This window comes from Asterias rubens, chromosome 2 (assembly GCF_902459465.1).
Source record: "Asterias rubens chromosome 2, eAstRub1.3, whole genome shotgun sequence".
NCBI lineage: Eukaryota > Metazoa > Echinodermata > Asteroidea > Forcipulatida > Asteriidae > Asterias > Asterias rubens.
Window position 1 is genome coordinate 9,164,585 of NC_047063.1, and position 10,449 is coordinate 9,175,033.

Below are 10,449 nucleotides of genomic sequence, written 5' to 3' on the forward strand. Positions count from 1 at the left end.
TAGGAGTTATTCATTCGGTGAATTTCCCCATTATTCTACTCGACTGCTTTCACTGTGATTCTTATCAGCTTTTAAAGTAATATTCAACATTCAGAATGTGATTTTCTGACAGTAAGCACTGGAAAAAATAGCATGAAATGGAAATTGTACAGTAAGCACAAAATTGGCTGTTAAGCCTGCTTCATGCAATGGGGACCTGTGCAAAATTTCATAAAGCTTTTTAGAAAATACTGCTAAGCAAAAATAGAGTGGGGCACCAATCGCAACAATGAAGGTTCATGAAAGTTAAGCTAAGCATAATTTGTTTGTGCTTAGCAATATTTTGTGTGTGCAGGCTAAAGCTGTTTACTGGAAAGCAAATTCATATCAGGTCAGGTTGATGTAGTGGTGTCTTGCCTTGCCTTCCTGGAATAATTTTCTGGGGTTTTCCTCTATAACATTTAAAACTGAAATTTTTTCATCATGATCATCTTCTCTATTTTTTGGGGGGCTCTAATTAGAATGTGAGAATATTAGTCCAGATCCTGATATCATTACTATGAAAAAATAGCACGCATCAGCAAAAGTAGTTCATAAAATGGAGAAGACTTAAAAACATGTTCACATTAGAGTTGTATTATTTTGTCACTCGTTTGCTTACTGAAACCCATGGCAAGTTGATAGTAATCTGAGACAATTATAACGTGCATTATGCAGGAGCCTCTTTGCGCAAACGCTTTGAGTGCCTTTGCCCTTAAGGGCTTAGAGTTGGCTGTGTATGAAACAAATTCTGCTGAGGATGTTCTGTAAGCAGAAAACATAGGCTTGATAAAATTGGTCCTAGGTCTTAAACTATGTTGTGGTTTTATAGTTGGTAAAATAGTAGTATATTTTGTTGCCCTTGGTTCATGCCTTGGTGCCCCTTGCACTGAGGAATAGTCCCACACCCTTTTAAAAAATAGGCAGGTATGATATTCTTGCATGTCCGAGTCTGATTTAAACTTTTCTTGTCAAATTTTAAACAAGCGTTTTAGTACCCCACAAGGTAAATCAATTACATTGTTGTGAATTTTTATTTTTGTTTGTTTTAAACCTACATTATGTAGGTCAACCTTAAAGGCACTGGCCACCTTTGGTAATTGAGGTCGTTGGTTCATTCCTGCTCTAGTCAAGTTTTCTTATCTACCAGTTATTTACCAGTCTGTGACCTTACCTGTAAGGTGCAATAGATTTATGTACAAAAGTTTAACAGGTTCATAACAGATTGCAGTTGTGCGCAAGTTTAGGTTTACAAAATGATCTCGTTTTCAATTGTTTAACGACTGAGCTGTGAACTTACAGTATAAATTTCTTAACAAATCTATTGTCTAAATTTTGGTTTTACCCATATACATTTACGCCCATGTGTTTAGCACTGTATACTCATTACTTTCCCGAGCTCTGAAAAAATCACAGGCATATTAGTCGGGTGGAATTCGAACCTACGACCTTTGCATCTTGAGCATGCAATGTCTTACCAACTGTACTTTTGTACTTAATCCAATGCTGTGGTATTTTCCATATGGACAGGTCAGGTGCCTGGTTGAGGGTAGAATTTCTGGTCCAAAATAATTTTACTCGCTGACAGCTTTTTAGAAAAATGTTAACATTTCAACTAAATTTTGGTAAATTTTGGGGTGGATCTTTGGAGTGGAACTTTAATACTATTTTAATTGTTGATTTATTGGCAATTTAAGCCATAAACATATCACTAAAGATAAGTAACAAAGTAGCTGTAGGTATTTATGCACACTTTTATTTAAAATAATTGAATACAGTAATTTAATATGCATATATTTTTCTTGCTCAACTGTTTGAAAGTAGCTTTATTCAAATAAAACAAATTGTTAAAATTTATCAAAAGATACTGTTTGGATTTGGCTTGGAAATTTCATTCTATTGAATTTTTTGCATTCCGAGAAGGTATGGTGACAATGTTATCTCTTTTTTACATCAGATTCGAGCCTCACTTTTAGATCACTTCAGCAAAGATGGCTGCTTTCAAATTTACTTGTCAGGGTCAGGCTAGACTTGATGACAAGTCGTTAGGCGCTGCCTATTTGTTACTAACAAACATTCTGCCATTCATGCAACAGTCACAGTGCGATTATACACATGCTACGGTCGTAGGTAGCACGTGGCAGCTAATTGCCACTGACTCACACACACATACTGGGATCGAGGATGAGTGTACCGTCCCCGATGAGTGTACCGTCCCCGTAGATTACGCTACACCGCGCTTAATAATTACCGACTTGATTTCAAGACTAGGGTCAGGCAAATGATTTCTGCATTCACCAACAGGAGAGAGTCCATACTGTGACCAAACCTATAGTTTTGAAACCTCCTGAATTGCAACATCTGAGATGTTCTGGGTCTAGAACATGGTAGTGAGAATAGACTCACACAAAGCTAGCGGACGATACAGCGCGCTGCCCATGGTAGTGAGAATAGACTCACACAAAGCTAGCCGACGATACAGCACACTGCCCATGGTAGTGGGAATAGACTCACACAAAGCTAGCGGACGATACAGCGCGCTGCCCATGGTAGTGAGAATAGACTCACACAAAGCTAGCCGACGATACAGCGCACTGCCCATGGTAGTGGGAATAGACTCACACAAAGCTAGCGGACGATACAGCGCGCTGCCCATGGTAGTGAGAATAGACTCACACAAAGCTAGCCGACGATACAGCGCACTGCCCATGGTAGTGGGAATAGACTCACACAAAGCTAGCCGACGATACAGCGCACTGCCCATGGTAGTGAGAATAGACTCACACAAAGCTAGCCGACGATACAGCGCGCTGCCCATGGCAGTGGGAATAGACTCACACAAAGCTAGCGGACGATACAGCGCGCTGCCCATGGTAGTGAGAATAGACTCACACAAAGCTAGCGGGCGATACGGCAGGCTGCCCATGGCAGTGAGGATAGACTTACCATAGCTAGCAGGCAATACAGCGCGCTGCCCATGGCAGCGGGAATAGACTCACACATAGCTAGCGGGCGATACTGCGGGCTGCCCATGGTAGTGAGAATAGACTCACACAAAGCTAGCGGACGATACAGCGCGCTGCCCATGGTAGTGAGAATAGACTCACACAAAGCTAGCGGACGATACGGCGCGCTGCCCTTGTTAGTGAGAATAGACTCACACAAAGCTAGCGGACGATACAGCGCGCTGCCCATGGTAGTGAGAATAGACTCACACAAAGCTAGCGGGCGATACGGCAGGCTGCCCATGGCAGTGAAGATAGACTTACCATAGCTAGCAGGCAATACAGCGCGCTGCCCATGGCAGCGGGAATAGACTCACACATAGCTAGTGGGCGATACTGCGGGCTGCCCATGGCTGTGAGAATAGACTCACACATAGCTAGCGGACGATACGGCACGCTGCCCTTGTTGATGAGAATAAACTCACACAAAGCTAGCGGGCAATACGGCGGGCTGCCCATGGCAGTGAGAATAGACTCACACATAGCTAGCGGACGATACGGCGCGCTGCCCTTGTTAGTGAGAACAAACTCACACAAAGCGAGCGGGCGATACGGCGGGCTGCCCATGGCAGTGAGAATAGACTCACACATAGCTAGCGGACGATACGGCAGGCTGCCCATGGTAGTGAGAATAAACTCACACAAAGCTAGCGGGCGATACGGCGGGCTGCCCATGGCAGTGAGAATAAACTCACACAAAGCTAGCGGGTGATACGGCAAGCTGCCCATGGTAGTGAGGATAGACGTACACATAGCTAGCGGGCGATACGGCGGGCTGCCCATGGTAGTGAGAATAGACTTACACATAGCTAGCGGGCGATACGGCGGGCTGCCCATGGTAGTGAGAATAGACTTACACATAGCTAGCGGACGATACGGCAGGCTGCCCATGGCAGTGAGAATAGACTTACACATAGCTAGCGGGCGATACGGCGGGCTGCCCATGGCAGTGAGAATAGACTCACACAAAGCTAGCGGGCGATACGGCGCGCTGCCCATGGTAATGAGAATAGACTCACACAAAGCTAGCGGGCGATACGGCAGGCTGCCCATGTGAGGATAGACGTACACATAGCTAGCGGGCGATACGGCAGGCTGCCCATGGTAGTGAGAATAAACTTACACAAAGCTAGGGGGTGATACGGCGCGCTGCCCATGGCAGTGGGAATAGAGTCACACAAAGCTAGCGGGCGATACGGCAGGCTGCCCATGGTAGTGAGAATAAACTCACACATAGCTAGCGGGCGATACGGCGGGCTGCCCATGGTAGTGAGAATAGACTCACACAAAGCTAGCGGGCGATACAGCGCGCTGCCCTTGGCAGTGAGAATAGACTCAAACATGGCTAGCGGGCGATATTGAGGGTTGCCCATGATTGCAAGAATGGACTCACACAAAGCTAGCGGGCAATGGCGCTCTGCACATTAGCAAGCATAGACTTATACAAAGCTATAGTAGCGGGCCGTACTTACACAAAGCTATTCCGGGTCTAAAGGCATTTAACTTTCCAGCTGATCATGCTGATTTTCTCTTCTTCTTTTCAAAACGGTGCCATAGAAACCCCAGGCACAAGAGCCATTTTCAGGCATTTTCAAATTCGTCAACTCATTTCTGTTCTGTGTATTACTTAATAGGTCATGGTATTTCCGGGTTTCCCGTTACTGAGTAATTGTCACTGAATCACCCACTTTGAACTGACAATTTCCAGAATCTCTGGCAACACATTCTATCCAAACCTGTAGTTTTGTATTTCTGGTGATAAACAGAGTCCTGAGACCTGAAATGTAACATCTGAGATGTTCCGGGTCTAAATGCATGTAACTTTTCAGCTGTGATTTTCTTTTTTTCTTGTCAAAACAGTGTAGAAAACTAAAAAAATACACTGGGAAGGTACACGTTTGGTAATTACTCAAAACAAATATTAACTTAAAAACTGCCTTGGTAACGAGCATTGGGGAGCTGTTGGTAGTACAAAACATTGTGGGAAACGACTCACTCTGAGGTAGCGTAGTTTTTGAGAAAGGTAATTTCTCACTAAAGTAATAAAGACGAGTCTTTTATACCTATCAAAGCACACAAATTCGTCCAACAGGGGTGTTTTTTGTTTCATAATTTTCTCGTAAATCCGATGACCAATTGAGAAAAAATGACCAACTGAGCTCGGATTTCCACAGGCTTGTCATTTTTATGCCTATGATGGGATACACTAAGTGAGGACACTGGTCTTTGACAATAACCAAACGTGTACCTTCCCTTTAAGTTTGATTGGCCATTTCATCTTTTTCTCTTTTCTGCAATTAGAAAGTTGCATTTCATCAACACGGTTTCCAGGCACAAAAGCCATTTTTTTGGCATTTTCAAATTTGTCAACTCAATTTTTGGTCTGTGTAATACATTCCTTTGCGTTATTTCCGGATTTCCTGTCACTGTTTATTGTCCAAGCCTGTAGTTATGTTTTTCTGGTGATGAACAGAGTCCTGAAACCTGAATTGTAGCATCTGAAATTTCAGCAATTTTTCCCGCATTTTCAAATTCATCCACTCATTTCTGTCCTGTGTAACACTCCGGGTTTCCTGTCTTTTGGTTTTCTCATACTTTCTGCATTTTCTGTGGCAGTCATATTTCATATGTTTATTAGTGGCTATCATAATAATAGCAAGAATGTTGAAATATTGCCCTATTTTTGTTTAAAGGCGATGAATGACAAAAGTTATTTGCAAAGGATTTACCGAAAATGCCTATAGAGCTACATTGCTTCATGATTATGGATAGCTGAATCTTTTCGTAAATGGAAACCTTTTGGGGTTATTAGGTCGCGCATGTGTATTATGTAGGCACTTCCCAGCGCACTTGGATGAGGCTGGGCAAGAGGTCTCATTACAAAAATAGAAATCTTACTATGCAAAAAAAAAAGCTCCTTGTCACAGAAACAAAATTCAAACTTTGACCAAACCTTCTGTGCTTAGAGGAAAATACCCACTCAGAAATACTAATTGTATTACTCTAAGCCAATTATGTCAACCACAAATGGAAAATTTAATTAACAAGAACTGTGTTCACACTAAAGTGCAGATGACTTGATTACAATCTTCAGTACTGTCAAAGCTGAAAATATTGTTTAGTGTTATACTTTAAAGGAGTGGACACTATTGGTAATTACTCAAAATAATTATTAGCATAAAACCTTACTTGGTAACTTGTAATTGGGAGCTGTTGATAGTATAAAACATTGTGAGAAACGGCTCCCTCTGAAGTAACGTAGTTTTCGAGAAAGAAGTAATTAGGTGTTCGGCTTTTAGCCGAAAACCTATTGTTATTGTTAAGTTTTTTTTTTTTTTTTTTTTTTTTCTCCGTCTTCTTCTTCTGCCTGAACGTTCTCCGCCAATTTTGAGAAAAACTGAAACTTGTATGAACTTGAAACTTCTCATGAACATCAACCTCGGTGAGTAGACGGCACCGCAACTTTTTTGGAATGGTGACGTCATTGATGACGTCATTACGTTAAATAAACGTGAAATAAACCTTAAATAATTAGAAAAATCATATCTTCAAAACCAAAAGAGCTACGTTCAAAATTCTTTTTTTACATAAAACCTCTTATAAAGATCTACAAATGCGGTGCACAACGTGACCCCATTTGACCTTTACTTCCGGTCGAAACCGGAAGTTAAAGTAACAAATCATGTTATTTTGGGCTCTAGAGCCTAAGTGAATAAAAATATGAAAAAATGTCCAATGCATAAAATTTTTTTAAACTCAAGAGCATTCTAAAAATATAATGTGTGACGTCATAGCTACGTCACAACGAAAATGGAACACGAGGTCGAAAAAAAAATTATTTTGCTATCTCAAAAAATACAGCATGTACGGACTTGAAACTTACCACGTACTTAGACCAAAGCGTGTATATGACAAAGAACAAAATTTGGAATGATGACGTCATCGATGACGTCATTATATTATTAAATTGAAGTTTTTTATTAAAATACTCATATCTCCAGAATCAGATATGCTACATACGTGATCTTTACACCATATGAAAGGTCATGAAGTATTAAACAAATCTTACACAGGGTGTGACCCCATTTGACCTTAACTTCCGGTCGAAACCGGAAGTAGTAGTTTGTTTTATAAAAAATCGTATCTGAATAATATTATTTTGTGTATTAATATAATAACTTAATTTTAAGGCCCTTCGACGATTCTACAAATGTTTACAATGTGTGACCTCATTTGACCTTCATTTCCGGTCGAACCCGGAAGTATAAGTTTGTACATACAAAATTGTGTATCTTATTAATGAAACGTGGTACATTAATAATCATTACATCAATTTTGAGCTCTCTGGCAATTCTATATGTTTTGCACAAAGTGTGACCCCATTTGACCTTTAAATCCTGTCAAACCGGAAGCTGAAGTTTAATATGACAAACCTTCATTTCTCCGTCTTCTTCTGCCTGAACGTTCTCCGCCAATTTTGAGAAAAACTGAAACTTGTATGAACTTGAAACTTCTCATGAACATCAACCACGGTGAGTAGACGGCACCGCAACTTTTTTGGAATGGTGACGTCATTACGTTAAATAAACGTTAAATAAACCTTAAATAATTTGAAAAATCATATCTTCAAAACCAAAAGAGCTACGTTCAAGATTCTTTTTGTACATGAAACCTCTTATAAAGATCTACAAATGCGGTGCACAACGTGACCCCATTTGACCTTTACTTCCGGTCGAAATCGGAAGTTAAAGTAACAACTCATGTTATTTTGGGCTCTAGAGCCTAAGTGAATGAAAATATGAAAAAATGTCCATTCAAAATTGTGTATTTTATTAATGAAACGTGGTACGTTAATAATTATTACATCAATTTTGAGCTCTCTGGCAATTCTAGATGTTATGCACAAAGTGTGACCCCATTTGACCTTTACACTATCTCCCCAGTCAACTAAACTTAAAAAGTGATGGCTCGTTAATTCAGGCCAGAAATCCGAACACCTCGAATTTGTTATCAAACAAATTCTTATGTCTAGTTTTCCACAAATTTGATTTCGAGACCTCAGATTTATTTGAGGTTTTGAAATCAATCGTCTGAAAGCACACAACTTCGTGTGACAAGGGTGTTTTTTCTTTCATTATTATCTTGCAACTTCGATGACCGATTGAGCTCAAATTTACACAAGTTTTTTATTTTATGCATATGTTGAGATACAGCAAGTGGGAAGACTGGTCTTTGACAATTACCAATAGTGTCCAGCATCTTTAATACGGAGACCGCCAACAGAGAGCTACAAAGCTCACTTGGTTCAACCCAAATTTAAACAAAATTTACACTGTCAGTTTCCCTTAAATAAAATTTACACTGTCAGTTTCCCCATGGTTTCCCTTAAGGTTTATTTTGTGATATCTGAAATCAATTAGTCGTATCCCCTTAATGCTTAATGTGATTCCTCTGCTGCTGTTACGTATAGTCTGACCCCTGGCTATATTATGGTAGTTACAGGTTAAATGGCATCTGACTGGCAACCCCAGACAAACATATTGACAAAATAGGGTGACTGCCAACATATGACTAGATAACTCAGTTGGTAGAGCGGCAGCAAGTTAATCGGGAGGTTGCAGGTTCAAGTCCTACTCTAGTCATGTTTTCTTTGTTCAAACAAATTTAAGGTTAGTTGAAATGATGGCATTTCCAACTTTTGGTAAACCCAAGGGGTTTAGATTTCATGCAGGGATTGTAGGAAATGTCCTCGGCACCAGAGAAGTAAATCAAATTGAAGGATTTCTACATGTGGAAAAAATTACCATGTCTGAATTCAGATGAAGTATGAAATTGTTCATGGATTGAGTCGGAACCAGCACACAAAAATTATTCCAGAATTAAACAATTTTAAATCAGAAATTTAACCCAATTTGACTGATCACATAGTTTCAAATAGTAACTTTGATTTATTCTCAAAACAACTCTTTATTTGCACATTTATAAACACAAAGTATCTTTAAATAAATACCTTTCATATGCTAAATTATTTGATTTACCTTGTTCATAACAACAGTTGCATGTATATTCAGTGTTGTAGCCATTCTGGGCAGGCCTGCCCTGCCCAGAACTAACAAATTAGCACACTGAGCAAACCATCAATAATGGCCCCACATCTAAACAACTTTGTTGAATCGCTCGCCCTTAGTGGACTAAATTAGATTGAAGAGCCCACAACTAAAATGTGTCTAGCTACAATACTGCACTGGTTGTATTGTCATGATAGGTTGACAAATCATGTAACTCACTAATGAGTCTAGGATTCCAACTTTCAAGTAACTCATCAATAATTCAAATCATGATGCCAGCGAGAGAAACTATTTAACTTTTACGCAAACTTGTGAAAGGAACATGTTGCCTTGGATCGAACGTTTGTTATGAAATGCATGTGGTTAGAATGTTTTAAAAGTAGAACACATTGATCCATACAAATTTGCCTCAAAATTGCGTGGTTTCCTTTTACTTTGCGAACTAACATGGTTGGCCATTTATTGGAGTCACAAACTTGACTCCCATCAATGGCCGACCGTGTTGGTCGACGAGGTAAAAGGAAAACCTCGCAATTTCGAGTGATACTTGTGTGGATCATTATATTCTACTTTAAAAATATCTTTCTAGTAATATGTGATCATCCACCACCAATGGGCTGTAAAGTTGACACTTTCACTGTTATGGGATTAATGCATTTTTTGAGAGAGTGTGTAATCAGCTTCAAAATGATACCATCCACATTTAAATCAGATATTTCTTGACAAAGTGATGATTTCTCAAAGCCACATATTTTTTTATTCAGATTTCTCAAAGTTTTCTTGAAAACCCAAACAATTTAATAGGCTCTGCAATGTGCAAGTGCGACTTTACAGCCTATTGGTGGTGGATGGTCACATATGCATTTTATAACAAACGGTTACAAACGGTTTTCAAAGACCAACTCATCGCCCAATCCAAGGCAACGTGTTCCTTTTAGGTGCAGTCGGAAGCAAAATATCAAAACGAGCAGACATTGTGGTTAAATTACAATAAAAATGTTCATCAAACTTGGCATAATGTTCATAAAACTAGTCAATAAAAAGATTTCAGATTTTTAAATACCGAGTAATATCTCCTTTGGGGATAAAAGAGCTCCAAGTCTAATCAAGGTTAGATGGCAACAGTTAGTCTTGATACCAAACTGTATCGTTACTTTCCACTTCATAAATACTGAAAGTCGATCCCAAAAGTAAACTAAAGTCTGGAAATAAGACTAGCACCTTTCAACTGACTTCTTTTCATGTTTCATTCTAAACAGTAGACTCGAGATTTGACAAGGAAAAATCAACACACAAATTTTATTTCCATTTTTGTTTAAACACTGCAATATGAAAACAAAAAGCCTTCAAAAGGGTTT